Source organism: Microtus pennsylvanicus, chromosome 2, assembly GCF_037038515.1.
Source record: "Microtus pennsylvanicus isolate mMicPen1 chromosome 2, mMicPen1.hap1, whole genome shotgun sequence".
NCBI classification, from domain to species: Eukaryota; Metazoa; Chordata; class Mammalia; order Rodentia; family Cricetidae; genus Microtus; species Microtus pennsylvanicus.
The window spans coordinates 80,538,366-80,564,095 of NC_134580.1; the positions used below are offsets into that span (position 1 = coordinate 80,538,366).

Here is a 25,730-nt window from a genome sequence, read left to right on the forward strand (position 1 = left end):
CATGTAATGAGAGCTGTGTCTGCTGTCCTCAGGAAGGTCTTGCTTGACCCAGGAGCATGAAGGGATACTTTAGCACAATCTAAAAAGCTCCGTATGTCTGCTATGGGCATCTATGTGCATTGAACCACACAATCCTGTGGGGGGGGGGGTCTGGCAATTATCACTGCGCCCAGATGCGGAGACAAACTGAAACAGTGACTTATCCAAGGTCACACAGTCGGGAAGTGCAGAGCTGGGACTCAGCCCCTCACAGCTAAGTTGCTTTTCACCCTCCTCCCCTGGCCTTCCGCGCTACCTCCCTTCCATTCAAGCGTGGAAGCTGGAGCTTTAAAAAGTGACTTCTACCAAGAACATTCAGCAGAATGAGCCCAACATAGAATGACAACTCACCGCGACACAAAGGGCCTGGACGGGAGGAAATTACCCTGCGCAGTTTGCAAATCACCTCGACAGAGTCTTCTGGGCAAAATGAAGGCTAATTTTAAAACATCCGCATCCTCTGGGCCTCGCCCTTCCCCCCTAGAGGTTCTGGGGCTATTCAAGCAAAAATCCCTCTCCTGTCATTTGCATTGTTCTTGGGAGGGGGAAAGTAAGAAAGCTCAGAGGTATCGCTCCCCTGAGAGGGGCAGCAGGCTCACACCTCATTTGGCACAACCAGACCAGCCGTGAATTCGTGCTGAATTTGTGCGAAGTTGGCCTGCCGTCCAGAGGAGTTAATTAGTCAGCTTTCCCCCAGAGAAGGTAGCTGCTCGACCTTTTGCGAGAAATGAATGTGCTCCACCCAGGGACAAGAAATGAGGGCGCTGGTCACCCGATATAAAAACGCGGGCCTGGCGGAGCTACGGTGAGGGCTTCTACCATGCTGCCCCTGTGCTGTGGGGGATGCTGGGCACTGTCACTGAGCAGAGGGCATGCCCCCTGGGGGTCCAGGGAGGTCCTGGCTTGTGAGATGTGGCAGTGGACAGTATTTGAGAACCATTTCCCCATGCTTACACATCAGTTCACTTATTATTGTACAATCATGTTTATTTATTTATATGTGTGTTTGTGTGTGAACATCTGTGCCACAGTATATGGATGTGTGGAGGTCAGAGGACAACATTGGGTGCTGGTTCTCTCCTTCCCCATATGCCCTGGGCACTAGACTCACTTGTCAGGCTTGGCAGCGAGTGTCTTTCCCCACTGAGCCATCTCGCTGCCCACAGAGCCGTTTATTACAGTGATTACGGACGTCCCAGCCCTTGAGGTCACTGTATTCATATTTCCCAACTCCTTCTCTTGGGCCGTTTCGGGATTCACCTGCTCATCTCTGGGTCTCCGTCCTACGCTGCCAGACGCCTAGCCAATCCCCAGACATCCGTTTGTCACTGAGTCCAGAGGATGGTTGGATAATCGTGGCTGATCATGAGACTAAAGGTAACTTCCACCTCCAGGACATCTCCAAACCGGTCAGAATGTTCGTGGTTTTCCATGACCTCCTGGGGCCCCTAGGCTCTGTGTCCCCGAGCAGCAGGAAGGGTAGGCTGCCTGTGTAGCTCTCACCTTATCAGAGCGGTTGGCCGGGCTGGGTTCTATTAATTGCTGAATGCTGTTGGAGCTGGCAGATACAGGAAACAGTTTACATGGCTACAGGGTGCCCCAGCTCGCAGCCTCTCTGGAACCGTATTATTGTAGTGGCATAGTTGTGATTAGGGGTAGCTCCCTGAGGAAGACCAGGCCTTTGATGATCGAGTCACTTCCTCTCCACTTCACTTCACTGTGATAGTGCGGCTGGCTCCATGGACGCGCTCACCCTATGCCGAGTCCCATAGTTAAGCTCTCCAACAGGGACAGCTCAGCCCCTCCCCAAACCAGGATCCGGAAGAAGGGGAAGCAGACAGAGCCGCTCCTGTTTCTACTTTTGGTAACAACAACCAGGTACCTGTCAGTCACAATGTGTTACTCCAGTAGCAAGTACTTGGGAAGCAGGAAGGTCGGTCATTACAGTCACCGACTGTGTGGCTTTGGTAGGTCCACTCTTTGAGTCTTGGTTTCCCTCCTTATAAAATGGGGGATGATAAGATATTGTCTGAAATGTTTGTTGGGAGGATTAAATGGAATTATTTTAGTGTTTACAAACACTAAATTAGCTATTGTTATTATCGTAGTTCTTGTCTCTCCTCTCCAAAATCAGCTGGGCTGCCTCTCACAGGAGAAACTTCAGAGGGATGGTGTGCCTGGCTGTAAGGGCCTAGAGGAAGGGAGGTTTCAGTCCCTGGGACCTCTGGGGTGATTCCCCGTGATTCCCCGGCCACAGCATCCTGAAACAGAGCCCATCTGTCTCACCTTGGCCTTGGGGTGCCTCTCTAGAACTACTAGGTGCTGCCCTTGTCCACTCAAACGCCGCTCAGTGCTGGAGGCTTTTACCCAGAACAGCCCCACACGAGCTGCCATGAATCAGGCTTATCTCAGCCTCCGGCAGGCTTCAGGGAGAAAAACACCCTCCGTGCACAAGGGTGGGAACCAAGTCTGTCAAACAAAGGGCTCTGCCCTTTTGACTGGAAGTGGTGTGAGTGGGGGCCCCTCAGGTGCTTTCTGAGGGGCCTAGGGTGGAGGGTGCTGGGCTGGGTAACAGTGCTCTGTGGCACCACCCAGCAGAGGACATAACGGGGGTAGGGGTGACAGCCCGGCGGGCTCCAGAGTCTGCTTGCCTTGGGTTCACATCTGTCAGTAGCTGCATGCTCTTAGGAAAGCCACTTTTCCTATCAGAGCCTCAATTTCTTCATCTGGTAAATGGGGATAAAAATATCCTTCTCAGAGTCCTGTGGCCAGGATGAAATTAGATACCTATGCAAAACGCTTGGTCTAGATATACAAACAGCAAATAGTCAATAAACGGTAGCCACTTAGTGAGGGAAGTTAGGGAGGCCAATTGACAGGCTCTTGATCTCACATCGAGGAGCTCTCCCACTGCCCCAGAAGGGCTTGTGAGGCCTGAAACAATTCAGACACTGTTCACCTGACCGAATGCATTCCCCCACAGTGGGGAGTCCAGCCCATTGTTTCGTTACATTTCTTTCCTTCCTTTCTTCTTTTCTTTTCTCTTTTCTCTTTCTTTTATGGGCTACAGCTGTGATAAAACACTGACCAAAAGCAACTCAGGGAGAAATGAGTTTATTTCCTTTACCTATCCCTGGTCACAGTTCATTGAGGAAGGTCAAGGCAGGGACTCAAGTCAGGAACCTGGAGTCAGGAGCTGATGCAGAGGCCATGGAGGGATGCTGCTCACTGGTTTGCTCCCCATAGCTTGCTCAGCCTGCTTTCTTTTAGCACCCAAAACCACCTGCAGTGAGCTGGGCCCTCGTACATCCATCATTAGTCAAGAAAAGGCACTACGGACATGTGTATAGGCAAATATTTCTCACTTGAGGTTCCCTCTTTCCAAATGACTCTAGCATGTGTTAATCTGACATAAGGCTGACGAATAAGTTAGTTTTGTGTATGTATGTATGTATGTTTGTATGTGTGTTGTATGTGTGGGGGTGCACACGTGCCATGGTGTACATGAGAAGGCAGAAGACAAATTGCAGGAGTTTGTTCTTTCTTTCAATCCTGTGGGTTCTGGGAATCAAACTCAGGCTGCCGGGCTTCTCCAGCAGGTGCCTCTACCCACTGACACTCTTGCTGGCCCCAGTAAACTTTTTAAAATAGAGACCATATATATTTTATTCACCACTGTGTAACTAGTAAGAGTGCATTCATTTAAAAATATTTTATGTGTATGAGTGTTTTACCTGCATGTATGGCTATGTAGCACATTCATGGGTGCTGTCCATGGAAGTCAGAAGAGGGAGTATGATCTCCTGGGGTTAGAATTACAGACAATTGTGACCTGCCTTGTGGATGCTGGGTGTCAAACTCCGGTTCTCTGGAAGAACAGCCAGTGTTCTTAGCTGCTGAGCCATCTCTCCAGCCCCTACTGTATTATGTATATTAAAAAAATGCTGGCTGCTCTAACAGACAACCACAAACTTAGTGGCTTAAAAACACTCAAACTTACCATCTTCCAGTTCTGAGGTTGAAGGCCTAAAATGGGTCTCCTGGGGATGTATCAGGGTGTCAAGAGAGCCACATGCCTCTGGAGTCTCAGGAGACAATCTCAAGGTTGCCTGGGGCCAGTTCTTCTATTTTCCAAACCAGCTTGGCGGGCAGGCATCTTCAGGTTGGACTGTAACCGTGGCCTTGAAGGACCTCTGAGATTGTAACGGGTCTCTGTGGTTAATCCTGATTGCCCACCTCACCAACAGCACAGTAACTCCACCTGTAAATGTTACACATAGACACACACACACACACACACACACCCGTCATGCAGTACTGTATATCCACATGGTCTGGAGACAGGACACTTTGAAGGAGCTGCAATTTTGCCCATCACATCCCGGATGAAATAAAGTGTGCAGGAGGGCCACGGGATTGACAGCCTCTTCTGGGACATAACAGTCACTTGTGAGCTGGGTCTGGTGGCATATGCCTGTAATCCCAGCACTCAGGAGGTGGAGGCAGGAGGATCAGGAGTTCAGGGTCATCCTTGGCTACATTGTGAGTTCAAGGCCACAGTGGGTCAAGTGAGACCTTGTGTCTAAAACAAATAAATAAAGAACAAACAAAGTGTGAGAAAGTCATGTTACAAATGATTGTAACGCGGGATGGGGAGGACGTCAATGAAGGACAAATAGAGTCTTTCAGAAGTGCTCCACACCCAAGAGCATTTGTACAGTAAATATTCCGGGAATCAGCTAGGTGCTGAGCGCTGAGGAGGCGTAGATAAGCAAGATGATGGTTGCTGCCTCCTAGGAGCTGACAGGATCAGAGAAACCTCCAGAAAAGGTATGGACAGTACCAGGGTTTGGAACAGGGAGGCTACAGATAGGGAACCACGAGTTTTAGAGGTAGTTACAATCTCTGTGTGGACTCGGCTCTGCTGTGGGCATGGTTGTGTGGCATCTGACAAGAAGTAGAAACACTAGCAGGACCCATGTTGCTGGGAGAATGCCACAATTTAGCATTGCCCGATGTTTGAAAGAGTGTCTAGCACTGCAAAAGCCATGTGTTGTCTGATGTAATCGTCGTCTTGGTCTTCTCTTAACCTTAACATAGCAGCAAGGAGTTGGGGATATTCCAGCAGCTAGCAGACCATCTTACTCATGGTGGCTGATGGTGTCGGGTAGGAATGCTCATTTGGATGCAGTTTTTCCAGTTTCAACTTTCCAGGGTGGGGTCAAAGGGCGGCTTTTACTCTGACGAATCCTGATTACCTCTTCCTCCAGGCCAACTGTTTGACCTGAGGCAGGTCATACTTTCCACAGTGGACCAAACCTCTCGGTGTTCCTCATAGGTCTCAGGTGCCAGATTCTCGGGAAGGAGATCTGAAGAGCCAGCGGCTCTGGAGCCACTTTGGAGGGTAGGGTAGTGGTCCTGGATTCCCTAGGGTAAGGTTCCTTTTGACCCCTGTCATCTTTCATCAGATAGATTTGGCAACCCTTCTGGATGCCAGCAACTTCAGTCACCTATCTTTAACGCAGCGCTAATGGCTGATGGGTAAGCAAACATGTCTGCTGTCAGAGGCTGAAACAGGCATTTTCTCCGTGGAGGTGCCAAAATGACCCTCCATCAGACAGGAAGTTCTATTGCTTGAAAGGAACCAATGCTATCAGGAGAAAGCACATCAGCTTGTCCTCTCCGGAAGGGACCCATGAGCAATCGGCAAGGCTCCTCCCCAGCTGGCCTCCAGGGCCTTTGTTCATCCCCAACAGGTCAGGGGAAGTTTGAGCAGGCCAGAGTTGTAACGGGGCAGTTTCAGAACTTTCCCTTCATTTTTCCAACCCAGGGATCAAGACAGGAGGCTAACCCTGGTAAACTGAGCCAAAACCATCAGGCAGATGTAATGATGTTTTTCTCCCACTCGAAGCGCATTGAGGGCATCCCATTGCCCTCCTGGTCAAGTTCAGCTGCTTAGTGTGCTCTGCCAAGGACCTGATGTCTGAGCCTGGTGTCCCTACTCTGCCTTCTGCCTCGTCTGTCAACCTCCCAAACTGCATTCTTCCTTCGGTTCCTTCAGGGCCTGGGCTGTGGCCATCAGCCTGAACTCTCGACTCCACCCATTATGTCAGGCTGGGTCTGGACGGTGCTGCTGGGCCTGGGAGACCAGAGCTGCAGACCTGAGAGGGGGTCGTGCAGAAATCAGAAATGAATGAGACGGATTTCTCCAGCTGGCCCCCAGTTCAGGCAACTTTTCCTGAAGACAGGGGAGCTGTCCGAGACCTCAGGGTTTCAGATAACACTCACAGCCGTAACCACGACTGTGCTAAGAGGCCTTCCATTAGTGATGGAAGCACCATCACTAATAAGGGTCATTAACTGAGACGTGACATGCGTCACACTGTGCAAAAGACTTCATGAGCCTTATCTTACAATAACTCTGGGACAGGTGTTTTGTCCTCACGTTATAGATAAGAGAGTTAAGGTCCTATACTCATAAGGAAGTGGTAGGGTAGAAACCAGAGCCCAGGCTTTCAAAGCCTAGATCTGGCCATAAGTCAAAGGTGTATTGCTTCCTACATGTGGGCACATACGTGGAGCTGCTGCTGGCTGATCTATTGCCAAGTTTGGGGACTCCAGGAAGGGCAAGAAGATGTGATCAGGTTGGGACCTCTGTCATTTGGCCTTACTTCAAACAGAGATGACAGCAGGGAATTAAAGCCCCTGACTTCCCTCCTCTGAAGACCAAAAATAGGAGAAACAGGAAGCATTTGATCCCTAAGTGTCACATGAACACATCCTGCTAACTCCGCCACGAGGGAGTGGCTGAGAGCAGCTGCCGCACAGGGGCCAGCTAGGAGGTCAGCTCGCTGGGTGTCATCGGCTAGACCTCCTGGGACTGCTATGGGTCTGGGGTAGGCTGACGGTTGAGCATCTGAACATTTGGGCTGTGGAGAAATACGGCCGAAGGCATTCTTACTGCAGCTCTCTACAACAGATGATAACCACCCGCCATTGTCCTTACCCCAGCCACTTCCCAATGCTGAGCCCAGATGATGGCACAGGAAGAGGCCTTGGATACTTTGTGTGGCTGACTTTGGCTTAAGGTCTCTTGATGCCTGTCCTAAACCTTTCTCGGACTTCTTTGCAACCTCTCTCTGCTTGACTCAAGTCAGGCCATCAGGTTCTGACATGTCCTCAACTTCCTGTGTATTTCCCTCAGTACAGCCTTGCATGCTCAGTCTGCTCTCTGTCTGAGCTTCTTAGAGACCCTGGGCTAACTGTGAGAACGTCTAGTGATTCCTCATTTCATAGCTCAGAAAAAACAAGTTCTGAGAGACAAAGGACTTTTTTTTTTTAAAAAAAGACTGAAAAAAAAAGATTTATTTTATTTTATGTGTATGAATGTTTTGCCTGCATGTACCACATGCATGCCTGGTAGCAGTGGTCAGAAGAAGGCTTTGGCTTCCCTGGAACCAGAAGTACAGATAGTTGTGAGCCACCATGTGGGTGCTGGGAACTGACCCCAGGTCCTCTACAAGGACAGCAAGTGTTCTCAGTTACTGAACCTACTTTCTAGACTTGACAAAGGGTTTTTCTGAGGTGCTAAAGAGAACTCTTGGAGGGCAGGAGATGGGCTTTCCAGCTAGCAGGCCACATCTCTGTCATCGTGTGTGCTTGGGAGGGAGGAGAAGTGAGAAGATTCGTGCGAGAATTTCTTCAAAATAGCCCTTCCCACTTTCATTCAGTGTTCACCAGCTTCAAGGTTTCAAAGGTGTAGACAGTACCTGTCCTATTTACGTCTGCCCTGATATTTCAGTCCCCAAAGCTTGGACCCCTGACCGCATTGTTGAGAGTGCCGTTCAAATGAGAGGGTTGCTATTGCTCTTCAGCTCAGGCAGAGGCAATGTGAACAGACACCAGCAAATGGATCTGTGTACAGCGCAACAGAAGGTAGCAAGGATCAAGGGGGCGTTCTCCCCGTTAGAGGAAACAGCAGCAGCGCGTCCAGGCACTCACCCCACGGAAGCTTTCTGCTAATTTCTCTGGCACCTGGAAGGGAACGACACACTGCCTCATGCATGGCTTCCATCCTGCTAATGGCCACCGTCTCCTAGACGACCCTGAGCTCAGGGTCCTGATAAGGTGCTCCCCGATAGTCGCCCATTTCCCTGCTGACATCAGAAAACAGCCCTGATGGGGTGAGTGTTCTGCGCTGAGCAAGGCATAGCTGTCCCCGCAGCACCCAGCCTGAACCATTAGTGGGCCAGAATCAATAGTGCTCGGGAACTCGGCTCCTCCTTGGAAACATTCACTCGGCACATTTGCTGTTCATCAGGCGGTTCCTTGCTTCAGCGTTGCACCGTCTATGGCCCCCGACTCAGGAGTCTTTCCTTCTCCCACAAAGTGCCGAGGGGAGCTTGCAAGTTCCAGACAGCATCAGCTTTTTCTCTTTGGAACTTTCAAGGAGAAAGGGAATTTTACATTTGTGAGCACCCAGTGGCAGGCCTTCATGGTGGCCTATTGATGGCAAGCAACAGTCTTCAGCTGTGGGGAACAGAAGCAAAGGGAATCGCAAGACAAAGCCTATTTGGAACTCTACAGTGGGGCAGGATGATCACTAGCCAAGCTGCCTGAAGTCATGGAGCTAGGACATCGTGTGGGTCTAGTCTAGGCTACCTGCTTCCCACTTGCTAACAGAGGTGAACCAGCTAGCTAGACTATATATCTAAGATAGGTAAATGTCCATTCTGGAAGAGGAGAGGATGCGGTGGGCCAGGAAAAAAGAAAAGTTCACCGGCCAGGGAGACATCTAGGGAAGTTTCAGGGCTAATTAATGCCTAGTGTGTGGTAAATCAGAGCCCTTGGGCCTTTTGACTTCTCTGTTAGGACTGTGTGAGAAATTCTAAGATCTAGAAGCCATGGAAAGTGCCTGGCACTGGATACAGACCAGCTCACTGAGTGACAGCTAGTGACATTCATGCTTGGAGAAAGGCTGGAGGTGTGACCTCAGTGACACTTTGAAACCTCTGGGAAACCCTTCCCAGTGTTATCACCGGAACTTTTTGTTTGTCTGTGTAAATGAAGGCTGCTAATTTTACCGGCTAATGGGAACAATGTGAGGTTTCCGAAGAACTGGAGGACATACAGAAGATGTCTCCTGAGGTGCTGGAGAAGAGCCTTGTGGGCCTTACTTCCGGACAGATACTGGGAAACAGACAGAATGGCATCCATATAGGATACCTTAATCCTTCTAGACTTCCAGATCCTTGTGTAAGGAGAACAAAGGCTAGGGGCTGTTCTCTTCGGGCTTCTTGGGGGCTAGCGCTGAGCCTGACATTTGAATCGGCTCAGAAAACATTTTCTGAACGAATTAATGAATGAATGAAGGCTAGGAGGCCAGTCAAGGCTAATTGTAAAGGGTTACACCTGCTATCCACACCTCCTTATAGAACCGAAGTGAAGTCTCTCTGTGTGGCTTTTGGGACTGTGGGAGCTGAATGACCTCCCAGGTTGTCCTTATCTGAAGCACTGATGTTTGTTTGGAGTGGAGGGGAGAGCAAGAATGGAGGAGCCAGTGGGAGAATTTCATGATTCAAAGGTGGGGCCTGGAGGAGAGGAAACTGGGGGTGGGCAGGAAATGCCTGTAGAGATCCAGCAGTGAGACAGCGGCCAGAAGCTTCATTTAGTCCTGAACGGGGCTTTCCATGGGCTGGGGCGAGAGGTCGGCCTGAGCTCGGTAGCCCTGTGGAGCATGCAGAGTGGTTCTTATCTAGAGGCCTTGTGCAGGATGGAGAACCTGCCTTTGGCGGGCAGATGGCTAGGAGACTATTGTGACCAGAGATGTCCTCCTGGGTAAAAGGCGGGATACACGCTGTTCTTATTGGAAGAGTTTTGCATACATAGAGACAAAGTGACACAGGCAGGGGATGAAGCCAGGGCAAAGCACAAGGGAGGGAACTGCAACCTGTGCTTCTGTACCCAAGTGTCCTGAAAAACTCAGAAAAGGGGCAGTCAGAAAAAAGGGGAGGCCAGGAGGCTGCAGGGAAGCCAAGGAGAGACCTTAACGTTAAGTGAATATATTATTTCTGATTCATATTTTACTTTTCTCATAGAAGTAAATGAATGTAAAAATGGATGGGCGAGAAGGAAGTAGCAGGCTGTTTGACTCTCCCAACCCAGTGATGACAGAGACTGGAAGGTGCCACCCTCCCAGGTGAGCCCTTTGCCTCAATGCCACGGAGCCACGAAGCCATCTGTGAGCAGCAGGCAGGACCCTGGCAGAGGCACGCCGGAGCTTCTGGGACAATGTCTAGAGCCCTGTGAAGATCTCCAGAAATCTCTCTCTCTCCATCAGACAAAACAGTTTAGCCACTTAGCTAATAAGGTAAGCTCAGTAAAACAAAGTGTTTCCCCCGAGTAACATTGTAGGGGTGTCAAGATCTCTGTCTCCAAACTGCTCACTGTACTCCTTGACCCCACTAGATAACATCTGGAGTTCCACGAAGTTTCATCTCTAGCCAGCAGCTGGAGGCGCTGATGTCAGCCCTCGATGCTACTGTAAGTGGAGGATGGGAAGGCAGGCTTCGACAGAAGAGATCTAACCTGAGCCCTGAAGATGAAAGATTTTCAGGGACCTGGTGGTGGGGAGAGGGATAAATGACCAGAGAAGCCAGAGTTGCAACCAAGTCGCCTGAGGGCAGTTTTGCAGAGTTCTAACACATTATTAGGTGTTTGGCTATTAACGGAAATGTCTCACACATGATGCTGACTGTAGCAGCAGCATCAGCGAGCTGGCTGCATTAGGCGGCTAAATCCAATCCGTAACCGTTGGCCTCTCCCATCAGGGAGCTTGGCTAATCCTAACATTAACAGGTTGCAGGACCTCATCAACAGTGCCTGCTGCAGAGTGAAGGATGCTGTTCCTGGGATCTGGAGGAGACCTAGGGAGCTCTGGAGGATGGAAGTGCTCCTTCTTACTGTAAAGTCCCCTGAGAGCAGTGGACCGTTAAAGGATCAGCGTGGGGCCATTTTTCTTCAGTCTTACAGGCTGTATATTTCCTGGTTATAATAGTTCGGAGAAAAATATTGCTAAATGGCTGCATAAACAATTTTAATTGGCCTGGGCTCCCAAAATGTGCCATTTTTGCTCTGTTGCCAAGCATGCCTTTTACTAGCTAATTATGCCCAGCATTTAACTTTCGACAGAAAAAAAAGAGAGAGACAGAGAGAAAAGCAAAGAAACAGGAAACAAGGCATTCATTATTGGAGTGGCAGCTTTTCGACAAGCCCACATTTCAACATCCATTGTGTAATTTCCTCTCCCCAGCTTACAGTTAGCTGTTCCATGAGGCCACTGGAAACAAACACCTCCCTCCGTGGGGGCTGGGAGGTGGTGTGTGCAATTCGAAATGCCTGTTTGTTTTCACCTCAGAAAGAGGGACAGGTTCCCTCAGGTCACTGGAGCCCACCTTCTGAGTCTCTGCCTTGTTGGGCTCCTGGCAGAAATTCCCCAACTAAGGTTGCTGCTGTGTGGTTTGCAGCTAAGCCTGGGCTCCTCTGCTGTCAGGGCCTGGGCTCTGCCTGTTGTCGGTGCAACAAATCAAGGCTCCTGGGAATTTAGGTAACTCTCAGAGGGACACTTTTTTTCTTCCAGTGAAATTATAAAACACAGGTAATTCCAGTTTTTTAGGTACCTACTCTCAGAAAGTGAAGTTAGGCTACTTTGCGAGGCTCATTTTCAATGATAATTATCACAGTGTCTGTTGTATACGCGTAGAAAGCACAGAGATGATGAAGTATGTAACTCAAAAACCGTGTCACTCCCCCAAGGGTCAATCATATAATTGTTTCCAGTGTCCTGGGACCCTCCCTCTTACCCTTGTCCAATTGCTATTTCCCCTTCCTCTTCAAAGATTCTAATGTATTTAAACTTCATATAAATGGAGTCATATAATATATGGTGTGTATATTTTTATTTTAATGTATGGTATCTGTTATTCTACTTGGCTTTACGCCTCATAGCTGTACCTCATTTAATATCATTACTATATATATATATATTCCATATTCCATATATCAATATAATGTGGGTTATCCATCTAACTATAAAGGACATAGAGGCTATTTTTTGTAGCCATTCTGATTGATGCTTCTTTGAATTAGTGCACATGCTCACACATTCTGGCTGAGCATCAGTGAGAAGCTGATATGTGGGTCATGCATATAGTTGGGGATCATGTTCAAATTTTACGACTTAGGTCAAACAGTTTGCAAAGTGGTGCATACATGTGAGTCCTGTTCCCCTTCCCTATCAACACTCATTACTATTCATTGTTTTAATTGTAGCGTTTTTTTTTGTTGTATCTCAGTGTATTTTAAGTTGCCTGCCGTCCCTAGATATTAACATGGAAGAGCACATCTTTATGTGTGTATTCATTATTCTATTTAGAATAGTAGTTGGAAAATAGTTACAAGTAATTGAAATCAGGAAAGCATTACTGTAGAAAGAGATTGCTCTGAAGTGCTCTATTGAATCAGAGAACTTTTGAGCCCTCGTGGCAGACCATACCTGTGCTGGGTAGCGTGGGGGACTCACAAAAGCTCTCACTGGCTCACCAGCAATATCCTTTTTTTTTTCTTTTTTTTTTTTTTTTTTTTTTTGGTTTTTCGAGACAGGGTTTCTCTGTGGCTTTGGAGCCTGTCCTGGAACTAGCTCTGTAGACCAGGCTGGTCTCGAACTCACAGAGATCCGCCTGCCTCTGCCTCCCGAGTGCTGGGATTAAAGGCGTGCGCCACCATCGCCCGGCTTAGCAATATCCTTTAAAGAAATAAGTCATTATGTCTTCCTAGGTCTTGAGTGTCAATATTATTCTTTGGGTGCTGGGGATGAAAGCAAGGGTTTTGTGCGGGCACTCTGCCCCTGAGCTGCATCCCAGGCTGCACAGCATTTAAAGGTTTTTTTTTATTGCATTTATTTTATGTGTGTGTGTAATGTACATGTCACTGTGCATGTGTGTATGTGCCTGTGGCTCAGAGAATCTCCTAAAGCTTGTAGAATTTATTAATCCAAACATATACTTTTGAATTTTTCATTGTTATTAATAGTAATACATTAAAGCCCCTTATGATTTCATGTTTGGGTACATCTGCAAAGACTATTTCAAAACTATAGTACCTTAAGGGCAAACCTGAAGACACATAAGAACATATAGTTAGTTAATTAATTAATTAACCAGAAGACTTGTGATCAATTAATTAATTAATTAAAAGGCACGTGGTTAACTAATTAATTAATTAAAAGGCTGATTCTTTATATCTTCTTTATCCTATTGTGGTTGTTATGCCCAGTCGGTGATGGTGTGGGAGGTTTTTCTGCCTATGTGTTGCTTCTATTGGTTAATGAATAAAGAGACTGACTTGGCCTGTTGATGGGGCAGAACTTGGTAGGTGGGGAAAACTGGATGGAATGCTGGGAGGAGGAAGGCGGGAGAGAAAAGCCATGGAGCCACTGGAGACAGACGCTGGGAATTTTACCTGGTAAGTCACAGCCTTGTGGTGATACACAGATTAATAGAAATGGGTTAAATTAATATGTAATAGTTAGCTAATAAGAAACTATAGCTAATGATCCAGGCAGTGATTTAAATAATATAGTTTCTGTGTGATTATTTTGGGGCTAAGCGACCAGGACAAACAAGCAGCCTGCTGCTACAAATTGGCACCCACGTGTCCAACTAAATCCACTTGAGAGGGCTTGAAAAGGAATTCTAGACACTAAAAAACAAAGTTTAGCTGCACCCCTACCCCTGAAATGGTCTTTGCTTGCTGGTGGCATGCTGCAGCTCCCTTGCAAGAAGCTTTTCTAATTCAGCAGTAGCAGAAGGAAAAAAACAAAGCCGTGGCCATTTTGAAATGCTGGCTTTCTGGGCTTTGCTGCCAGCGCGACCTCTGGCTCTTCCAGGAGACAGAATATTTGGAGGGGGTTTGTGAGCAATGTGCTGCGGCTTGCTTGATGGCAATGTGGACTGGCTGTGTGCCTGGAAGTGGGGTGATGTGTGTGGCTCTCAGAAGCAGCTCTGCTATGTTGGAATGGGCACTGCAAGCAGGAAGTATCATATGTACCCTGGTAATGTTGCAGCTTAGATTCTTAAGCACTTAGCATTTTAAGGAGTGCTTAAATTACAGATATGCAATACAGACAAATCCAGATAAAGAGTCACAGTGTTGGATAAATGTATGTAGGCTTGGGAGAGAGAAGAAAAAGAATATAGACAGTTATAAAAAGATATAAAGTCTTTAAAGAGACATAGATTAAAGGAGTAAAGACAATAAAAATAAATATTAAAAAGTAATAGAGTAAAAACAAGCCATGTAAAGATGAAATATGCACAGAGAGTCTGGATTATGTATATTGTGTTTTCTTTGAATTTTTTAACTGTGAAGGAACTAAGTACAGAGAGACATTTCATTGTTTGGGCTGCTAAGCTAAACCAGCATGTATATTATAAAGGTATCATGACTTCCAAATTTGGGTCTAAGGATACGTTACTTTGGAAAAGAGATTCTTCTCTTGTTTCCACAGAGGATGAGAACCTATGGATTGCTTCAAAACTGGTGTAGTTTGATGGACGAAGACCTTCTGAAAGGTCACTGTGAACATCCTCAAAAAAATTACTTCGCCCAACTGCTGACTGAGATGAACCTAGCACATAGGATACACCATAAAAACCTGATTAACAGTGCCCCTAATCAGCAGGAAGAAGTATGAACAAAACAACACCCATATTCCCAAATATTGTTTATAAATGTTTGTTTATATTTTAAAGGGAGATATGATGTAGATATGAATAATTTTGTATGGATCTTGGTTTATTGATACAAATTTAAGGTCAGTTTTGTTATATGTATATTTCTGCTCTTGATTAAGGTATCATGTTTGTGTAGCTCATTTAAAAATGTAATGTAAGCTGGGCGGTGGTGGCGCACAACTTTAATCCCAGCACTTGGGAGGCAGAGGCAGGCGATCTCTGTGAGTTTGAGACCAGCCTGGTCTACAAGAGCTAGTTCCAGGAACAGGCTCCAAAACCACAGAGAAACCCTATCTCGAAAAACCAAAAAAAAAATGTAATGTATAATTTAAAAATATAGGTTAATAGATAGTCATCTATAATAGTCAAGTTTGTAGTCATGTTTATTAGATTTTCTAGATGTACAAAGATGTATTTCAGATGGATAGGTATTCTTCAAATCTTTCAGAAACCTACAGAATATGACATTTAAAATGTTTTAATAACTTAGGACTTTTCATGACAATGAGACACATCTGCTCCTGGTAGCACCAATTACTTCGAGAAGATGATGGGCACTGAAGAGGCTCCTTAGCCATTTGGGCAAGAAACTGCTCTTGCCTGGACTGCTTAACTGAACATGAAGGACTGACAGAGAAATGACTGTTGAACTTGCCTAAAGTTGAGATGGTCCTTCAGGGTTCCTGCTTCATGAAAGAGTGTGCTAGACATTCTGCAGGATGCAGAAGAAAGTGACTGACAAACTGCCAATATAGGTGGAACTGTCTTTGAAATTTCCTGCTTCATGGAAAAGTCTTCTGGATACTATGGGCCAGTAGGCTGTAGATAGATACCCCAACGATACAGAAGAACTTTGGGTGACTGTCTGGGGAGCAAGATGTCTCTGTCAATTCTAGAGTTTTGGAAGTTGCTTACAATGCACTTCCTGTTTACTTAGGTAATAGTATAACCTTCTGTCCCTGGGTAGTCTCAGTTTATGGTTTTTCTTGCAACCAGATATTGCTTTTATCTTGGGCCTCTATTAAGCTTGTTATGGCTGGGTCCTACAGTGGTCTGTTCTTGATGTTTATCAAAACCAAAGATGAGCCCCCCCCCCAAAAAAGGAGTTGAAATAACCATGTTGGCAGGGTGGATCCAGACCCTTCACATCCTATTTGGCTCAACATTACAAAACTAGTGATAATAGTTATTATTACCTATTGAGCATATTATATGACAAACTGTATTTTAAGCACTTCATAACAGATGCTACCATTTAATCTTTATAGCTGTCTTGGTTTCTTTTCTGTTGCAACAAAATGCCCTCTACAAATGCAAGTTAAAGGAGAAAGATCTCACAATGGCCACATTGGTGGGAATGACAATCCTGAGCCTAGATTTTCAGAGCTTGCTTTTGATCTCTCTTGATTTCTGATGGAAGATGAGACATCAGGAGGAAGGCCAGGATGAGTCCCCAGATATGTGAGGATGCCCAAGGACCTGAGGTCAGCCAAGCCTCCGAAGTCAGCCTGCCTTCAGGTGTGGATGCCTGAGTGAGCATCCTAGGCCCAGTGAAACCTCCCTGCTGACTCAAAGACTCATGAGCTGAGCATTAATTATTGTATGTCACTGAAGTTCTGTGATGGTTTGCATCACGATTGTGTTGTTAGCTAACAGGTTCTGTGGTAGCTATGTACAAAGGGTGATAGCTATGTACTACAGTGTATGTGATACCCGATGTATAGGATAATGTTTACTGCAGTGGCTATGTCTAATGAATGGGGTACTGACAACGAGGTCAGGAAATGATTTGTAGATCTGAGCATAGTTTGGCCTCCCAGTACAGTCAAATATCAAGCTGCCACTTGTCTCTTTCCTGATGCATGTAAGATCTCTGCTCCTGAAGCATATGCTCCTGACTTCATACAAACAGCATCCTCGTACCATTAAACCATCTAGGAGTACTGTGAAGGCCATTATCTCTTATTGTACAAAGATCTCACAAGCTATGTACCACTGTGTGTGTGTGTGTGTGTGTGTGTGTGTGTGTGTGTGTGTGTATGTGTACTGGTCATACAGTTTAAGTTAGATTTTTGTCTTTCACTCCTCAATGAATCCAGAGTCTGTGTGCAGGAACATTTGAAAGACTACAACCCTTCCTGGGCCATCTGAAGGTCATGCATGGTCCTTCTGTGACAGATAGGGCTTGTAACATGAACGGGGCTGGCTTGCTTGTTGTTGGGGTTTTTGTCCTGCCCAATACCCCACAACTGTTTAGCCCCAAAGAAAATCACACATAGGTCTCCATAAATTATAAGCTGATTGGCCCATTAGCTCTAGCCTCTCATTGGCCAACTCTCACATCTTGATTAACCCATTTTTTTGATCTATGTTAGCCATGTGGCTCAGTACCTTTTTTCAATGGGGCAGATCACATCCTGCTGTTTCAGTGGTCTGGGCAGGAGTGGGAGGAATCAACTTCCTCCTTCTCAGAATTCTCCTGTTCTCATTACATCATTTCTACTTCCTGTCTGGTTTTCCTGCCTAGTTTCTGCCTGGCCAATCAGCGTTTATTTATAACATGATTGACAGAATACAGACAATTATCCCATACCAAGGGTTGGGCTGGTGTTCTCTAATGACTCAGAGTGTCATTGTCTTACATAAAGATCTCCCACTGCTGGTCCATGTGTCCATCAGAGGAGATGAAGTCTTTTTCAACAAGCCAGCTCTACCAATGTGCCAAGGCTTCCAACCTCAGAGACTTCCAGACTGCTACCAGCGCTCCAGTCTCCCCTGCTGTACCCCCAGCTGAACAGCTCTATACTCTTGATCCTTTTCTTATTCCTTTCTGCTCTTCTGGTTCTGTTGTGTGTTGCCAGGTAACTAGTTATTCACACACTAGCACCATGGCTAATGCTCATGTAATCTACAGGTCAGAGAATTGTAAAGGACATGACATATGCTTGCCATTGTTCTCAGGTTTCTGGGGCTTAGAGTGGGATAACTTGAGTGGAAGGCGCTGAAGTCATTGAGAAGCTTCTCCATACACACTTGGCATGTGGACTGGGTTAGCCCCGGATGGAACAGCATGTCCACAGTATGATGTTTTCAAGATGGTTGTTTTTTATGGCTAGTCCTAGCAGTGTAAGGTGAATGCCGCATGGTCTTTCGAGACTTTTCCTTGGAACTCAATGTATGGCTTCATCTCTCCCTTACTCTGAAGGTTAAGATAGCCACAATCCTGCTCTGAGTCCTGGAGAGGTGGGACATAGACATTATTTCTTGATGGGACAGTTGTTAGGGACTTTGGAGTCACGGTTTTAAACTGTCACACCTTAAAGTTGTCTATGCATTTTTCCTAGTTGTTAAGATCACTTCCTGTGTGTGTAAGAATCTTTTCACTGTGGGGCAGATGGCTCCACAGTTAAGAGCCTTGGTTGCTCTTGTAGAGGATCTGAATTCAGTTCTCAGTACCCACGTGGTGGCTCACTATCATCCACAACTCCAGTTCCAGGGGAATTTGGTGCTTTCTTATGGCTGTGGCAGGCATATGATCTCATATATATATGAGATCATATGTGTGTGTGTGTGTGTGTGTGTATACACATATATATGCAGGTAAAACATTCCTATTCATAAAAAAATTGAATAAATATTTTTAAAAAGAGTAAATATTTTAAAAAGAATATTTTCATAAAAAGACCCCCAAGCTTACATGATACAGGGAAGACACAGATAATCATAAGCATCCAAGTTTTTATAGAGTCCTGTCGTGTGCTCTGGAGGTGCATGCTGGGGTTTTGTGAGATAAACCCATCCTTGCTGGGGTCTCACTAGACCTGGAGTAGCCAAAACCTTGCAAACCCGCAGGGAGGGTCACTGATGGAGGGAACAGAACACTGTTGCAGGCTTACCACAGCGTAAGAGAGGTCACAGTGTGATGTGTTTCTTTGAGCTGGGGGCCGGGGAGCTGAGAATCAGGAGGGGAGGAGGGGGATGCTTAGAGCATAACCCTATGTTCCTAAACATGTATAAATTTATTCTAGCTCTTTCTTCTTAGATCTGTCTTCCTTCTCACCCTCAGGCTGAGTTCGGCTGCCCCTGGTTGAAAAGTCTCCGTCTTCAGCCTCTTGGATACACTCCACACAGTGCAGGGAACAAGGCACGCAGGGTCGCGATGTGCTTTAAAAAACAAACAACAACAAAACCCAGAAAATGCTCCAACCTGGAATCCAGCGGCCCTGATTCTGTGGGCCATGTACTCAATCCACTAGAACTCAGTTTCCCCATCAGTCAAATCAGGACCCTAACCTTGAAAGACCTCTAAAATCCCTTCCGAACTCCCTGAAGGAGATGATTCCAGCACACCAGGCACTCCGAAAATTTCAATCTTCAAGTTTATTTCCTGTCTTTTGCCTTACTGCTGGCTGCCTTGCTCTTGGTGTAATTTATTTAACTGAGCCATGCTGAGCAGTTTGGAACTGAGTTTGCGTGAATCACCGTCCATAAAATCAAGTTAAGTGGATTTCATTGCACACCGCGCACCTGTGTATAAACGCCGCAAGAAGAAGCCGGATTTTCTTGGCTCCTCCAGACCCCTGTTAGAATTGCTTCTCCACTGATACAGCGTTCGCCCTGTATTTATTGTCCATTGTTATAACAGCTTCCTTCAGAAAGCTGAAAGCAAAGCGTTGGAAGCAATTTCTCCTACAGACCATTTTATATTGCTGTCCGGGTTCCCTATCTCACCAGGAAAACTGACATTGATTTTCCCTATTTTATCAGAGTCGACAAATATCATCAGACCCACCTCCAATTCAGTCATCCTACAAATTTTTATTGAGTGTTATAGGAAGTCATCTCGAGTTAGGTACAGGGCTGAAGTTCAGCGTTCTAAGACCCTACAAACTGGGTCAGTCAAGTGTCCAGCAACAACTCAGGGTTAAACAATGCAAGAGAATGTCGCTGGGTAGAAAATGGCATATTCAATATTTTCTGAGCGAGGAGAAGCCAAACACAAGGTGTCTGATACTGGGAAGGATTATGGGGAGTCTGGGAAAGAGGTTGAGCGTGTGAGACTGGTTTCAATTTGGACCATTGCCCAGGTTCACCCCCTCCCCCACCCTGGTGCCCCATTGACAACCTGGACAGGCGTCATCTGAGTTCTTCGTGGTCTGTACAAGGATGTGGTGGGGTGGGGGTGGAGATGGCATTCATAAGAAGAAATGCCCGAAGGGTCTGCTCTGGTGCTTGTGAAAATATATTTGCGAGCCGGTGTGAAGGATTATGAAGGGATTTATTTCATTTTGTAACACGGCCAAAAGCACAGGTAGGTGGCTGAGGAGACGGCGGTTTGTATTTTGTTCTTGTTTTCTGCCGTGATACAGGAAATGTCTGCTCTGCCACAGAATAAACATTTTGCTTTTCCAGGTTGATTGCTAATGTTTTTGAAAACGCAATTCCATTTGCCCTCTCTGGGTGCCAGAGAGACGGTACAGGGGATGTTGCGGAAGGGTGTGGTGGCCTTGCTGACAGTTTATTTATGCAGCTCCTTAGGGAAAATCAGGTTGATTAAAGTGACTAAGTTCTGGACGGACTTCCTTGGATCTGTGACCTAAGCAACATTTGATTTGTTTCATTGGTTCTGTGGGTGGTGCTGTTTGGGGTAAGGCATGCCCACGTGTCCCCAGTGCCCATTTGGGACGCTACCATGCTTAGACGGCACCCTTCTGCCCTGGGGGAGTGCTCTGGTGAGCAGTGCTGTCTAATGCAAATACAGCACACATGCAACTTAGAAATTTCCTTTCAAACTCCAAGACCTTTAAACATTTTTATTACAAGGCTGGAGCATTGGCACTGGCTACTCTTCCAGAGGACCAGGATTTGGTTCCCAGTATCACATTGGGGTTCATAAACATTGTAACCCCAGTTTCAGAAGAGCTTAACACCCTCTTCTGACTTTTGAGGGTACCAGGCATGACACGGTACACGTATATACATATATGCAGGGGCAAAACACATATACACATAAAAGAAATAAAAAGAAAATTTGAAAATTATCAGATTTTATTTATTGTGTATGTAGGGGGCTATGCGTGTGTGTGTGTGTGTCTGTGTGTGTGTGTGTGTGTGTAAGTCAGAGGACAATTTATGAGAGTCAGTTTTCTCTTTCCACCGAGTGGAATCCAGGAACTGAACCCAGGTCATCAGGCTGGGTGGCACCTGCCATTGTCTGCTGGCTCAGTAAAATCCTTTGAAGTCAGTTGTCAGTTGGTACATCCCGACACCCTGGAAGACCACCTCGGTTTATTCTCACCAGCAGGTCTTATTATAATTTTTCCCTCAAACCAGGTCCATAAGAGACAAGGAACCCTGGAAAAGAAAGTGGGCAAACAGAATGATCCCATGCATGAAGTCTGGACAAGTCGTAAATGTGGTACAAACAAACCCAAGGAATGTATCAGATACCGTCACAGGGAACGAAGCAGAAAATTATATAGTTGAACATTGAATAACTGGTTCTTGTCAAAGCCTAATACTTGGTTCTTCATTGCCTACAAGAGTTAAAACAAGGGGACTGGAGAGATGGCTTAGTGGTTAAAAGTACTTGTTGCTCTTGCAGAGGACCCAGGTTCAGTTCCCAGCACCTACATGGTGGCTCCCAGTCATCCCTAGTTCCAATTCCAGAGGTCTGGTGGCTTCTTCTGAACTCTAAGGGCATAAGGCACACACGTTTTGTCCATACATACACACAGGGCAAACATCTATACATAAAAAATCAAATATATGAATCTTTTTAAAAATTCTCTATAAATGAATTTACAGCAACAGCAACAACAACAGAACGAAACACCCCTCTGTGGAGCCACGAGGCCTAGAGAAGGACTAAAAGTCACAGAGGCTTGTGCCAATGTTGTCGTCAGTAACCAGGTGTATCTATTACATGCTCCTAATACATCTTGTCTGAAGTGAGAGTTGCCATGACCTAAAGCCCATATCTGGCTTTGAAGACTAAGTATAGAAAAAGAAAAAACAGAAAAAAAGAAACACAATGTGCTGATGCCCATAAGTCATCGTAACAAAACCTACACTGCATGTTAGCTATCATTTTTTAGCTTTTAAATCTTATTACACTGTATGGGTGTTTTACCTGCATTACATTTGTGCAGCACTTATATGCCTGGTGCCTGACCACGGAGGCAAGAAGAAGGAATGGGATCTGATGGAAGTGGAGTAACCGATAGGGGTGAGCCACCAAGTGGGTACTGGGAGTCAATTCCTGTAACATGAAGGGGGCCAGGCCTGCTTGTTTGTTGGGGTTTTTGTCCCACCGGGTACCCCCCAGATGTTTAGTCCCAGAGAAAAATCACAAATAGGTCTCTATAAGTTATAAGCTGATTGGCCCATTAGCTCTAGCCTCTCACTGGCTAACTCTCACATCTTGAATAACCCATTTTTCTGATCTATGTTAGCCATGTGGCTCAGTACCTTTTTTTAGTGGGGCAGATCACATCCTGCTGCTTCGGTGGTCTGGGCAGGAGTGGGAAGAATCAACTTCCTCCTTCCCAGAATTCTCCTGTTCTCATTACGTCATTTCTATTTCCTGTCTGGTATTCCCGCCTATATTTTCTACCTGGCCAATCAGCATTTATTTAAAACATGATTGACAGAATACAGACAATTCTCCCGCACAAAAATCCAGGTCTTCTGGGAGAGTAGCATGTGCTCTTAACCACTGAGTCATCTCTCCAGCCATGTACATTAACCATTCATGAGTGTGAACACCATAAGGACTTAGTACGCCCACAATGTGGTGCAACCTTCTCCCCTTCCTAGTCCTACACCATCTTCATCATCTCAAAGGAACCCCCTCTGATCCTTCAAGCAGGGCTGCCCACTCTCATTCCTCAGCCTCTCTTAAACACCACCCTGCTTTCAGGATCTGTAGATTCATCTGTTTTGGAGATGTCACTTAAATGGAATCCCACATATGTGACTTTTGCTCCCAGAGTCTTCACTTTTCATAATTTTGAGGTTTATCCATGGGGTAGTATCTATAAGTTCTTCACTCTTTTTTAAAAAAAAGTCTTTTCTCATTTTACATGCCAATCCCAGTTCCTTCTCCCTCCCCTCCTCCTGCTCTCCCCACCTTCCACCCACCCCAATCCCCACCCACTCCTCAGAGAGGGTAAGGCTTCCCATGGGGAGCCAACAAAGTCTGGTATATCACACTGAGGCAGGACAAGGCACTCCCCCCTATATCTAAGCTGAGTGTGGTATCTCTCCATAGGGAACGGGCTCCAAAAAACCAGTTCAAGCACTGGGGATAAATCCTGGTCCCACTGCCAGTGGCCCCACAGGCTGCCCCTCCACACAAGGGTTCTTCACTCTTTTTCATTGCTGAACAGTTCCTCATTGTACTACATACCACATTCTGTGGAACAGGTGCGCTGTTCGCTGCTCACGGGAGGGCAATAGCAGGGCATGTTAATTCGCTGACGTATCTACTGATGAACACTGACTTATTGTATCCTTTGTTGCTATTGTTTTTGAAACAGGGTCTCACTATATAGCTCAGGCAGGCTTTGAACTCATGATTTCCCTGCCTTGGTTTCCTGAGAGATGGAATTACAGATATGCATCACTATACCTGGTTCCGTCTTTGGATTATTGTCCGTAGTGATACCATGAATATGAAGGTTCATGCGCAAGTTTACATTGCAATGTCTTTCTTATTTTTTTCTGCTTTTTTTGGGTCTACTTAAGGGCTGGCCTGGTGGGTCATATGGTGAGCCTATATTTAACTTCTTTAGAAATGACCAATCTATTTTTCAAAGTGGATGAGCTGTTTCCATCAGTAATGAACTTAGGTTCCAACCAATTTCTGCACATTCTTACCAGCTCGTATTATTTTGCATTAATAACTGTAATTGGGGCCATAAAGACAGCTCAGTAGCTAAATTCTTCTGCAATGCAAGTCTGACAACCAAGTTTGATCCTTGGAACCCATTACTGAAAGATATAACTGACTCTTGAAAGTCTGGAAGTTGTATCTTGACCTCTACCCACATGGCATGGTGCACATACCCTAACATTATATTCTCTCTCCCTCCCTCCCTCCCTCCTTCTATATAAAACATATTTTTCAAAAACTGAAAAAAACTACTTATATCCACTCTAATGGGTATTAATAGATATCTCATTATAGATTTTTAAAAATTAACAATGAGCTATTTTAAGAGCTATTTTAGATTCATAAAAAAATTAATCAGAGTAAAGAGAGTTCCCATTTACCCTCTATCTCCACTCATGTATGACCTTTCCTAGTGTCAACACTTTGAGCCACAGTGGAACATTTGTTTCATCAATGAAGCTATGTCAGTGTGCCGTCATGTCCCCAAGTCCACAGTTGACTTCCGGTATTGGACAGCCCAGGAGTTTTGGACAACTGCACAGAGGTTGTATCCACTGTTATAGCGTTTTATCCTTTGTAAAGCAGTTTCATTGCCCTGAAAGCCCCATGTCCTGCTCATTGTGGTTTTAATTTGCATTCCGTAATGATTGAAGGCATTCAGCACCACTCTGGTGGTTTTCAAGCAGTCTTGAGAAGCCCCTTGAGGCCCACCATGGTGAGAAAGAGGGGAAGACAGAACAGGTGGCCATGGTATTTAAGATACTCACAACTCTGTCACAATCATTTCACTTTCATCTAATCCACGTGTCATGAAAGAGTCTGCCAGCACCAATGGTGCCAAGGCTAAGCTGACTTGGACACTTGGTCTTGTGTTGTCTGCATTCGCTCTTGGCTAATGTCTTGAGGTTGTTACTATGCCTAGACTGAGAGTAGAGGCTGATTTTCTGACTACTGGTCCATTCTTTTTCTGCTCTAGCATCCTGTCAGTAACAACAACAAATAATGACTATCACCCATGTCTTAAATGCTATGTCATGGTAGGTGCTAATATAAATGCTGACATGCCATTCTCTATGATACAGTTCTGGGTTTCATGCTTTGGTAGTTTGAATGTTATTGGCCTCCATAATCTCTTAGGGAGTGGCACTATTAGGTGTGGACTTATTGGAGGAACTGTGTCATTGGGGAGGTACACTTTGAGGTCTCATATATGTTCAAGATACCACCTAGTATCTCAGTTCACTTCCTGTTGCCTTCTGTTCAAGTCATAGACAGCACCATGTCTGCTGCATGCTGCCACGCTTCCCGCCATCATGATAATGAACTGAACCTCTGAACTGTAAGCTGCCACCTCAATTGAATGTTTTCCTCGATAACCTATAGAATAGGAACCCTACTAAGACACATGCCATGAAGTTCATATGTTGTGAAGGCTAGCTTTAGTTGTCAGCTTGACACAACCTAGAATCACCTGGCATGAGAGTCTCAGTGAGAAGCCGTCTACATTGGATTGGCCTGTGGTCGTGTCTATAGTGAATTGTGTTAACTAAGTTGACTGATGTGGGAAGACCCAGTCTACTGTTGGTGGCATTATTCCCTTGGCTCTTGTTATATAGCAGCTCCCTTGTGATTGAATCATCCCTTCCTTCAGGGAAGCTCCTTAAGACAGAAGGTAAACAACTCAAAGAACTTCAGGAAGTCTCTGAAACTGACCAGATTCACTAGGCCCTTCCCTCTTGGCATAAGCAATAAAAATGACTGAGAGTCAAGCTGTAATGGAGACTCAGCTCAGACCAGCTGCCTGGAAGAGGCTTAGACTGAGTCACTGAGCTGCCTGCAGGCTGTGCAGTGTGTGCCACGTTCCCAGCTTTGTGAACTGTTCCCCATGCTGGGTGGCTTTTGATGATGCAGCTGTCTGTGAGTCGTTTCTGCTCCTGTAAGCAACCCCTCTCCTATATTCCTGTAAGTAACCCCAATAAAACTCATTGGTTCACCAAACTAGA

At 45.9% G+C, this 25,730-nt stretch overlaps 1 long non-coding RNA gene across 1 annotated transcript; it reads left to right on the forward strand.

Moving 5' to 3' along the window:
- Positions 1-1,799: 1,799 nt before the first annotated feature.
- LOC142844892 (uncharacterized) lies at positions 1,800-20,378 on the forward strand. The gene is made up of 3 exons (XR_012909785.1): positions 1,800-1,917; positions 10,137-10,408; positions 18,898-20,378. It is a non-coding gene; the product is annotated as an uncharacterized LOC142844892 (long non-coding RNA).
- The last annotated feature ends 5,352 nt before the right edge of the window (positions 20,379-25,730 follow it).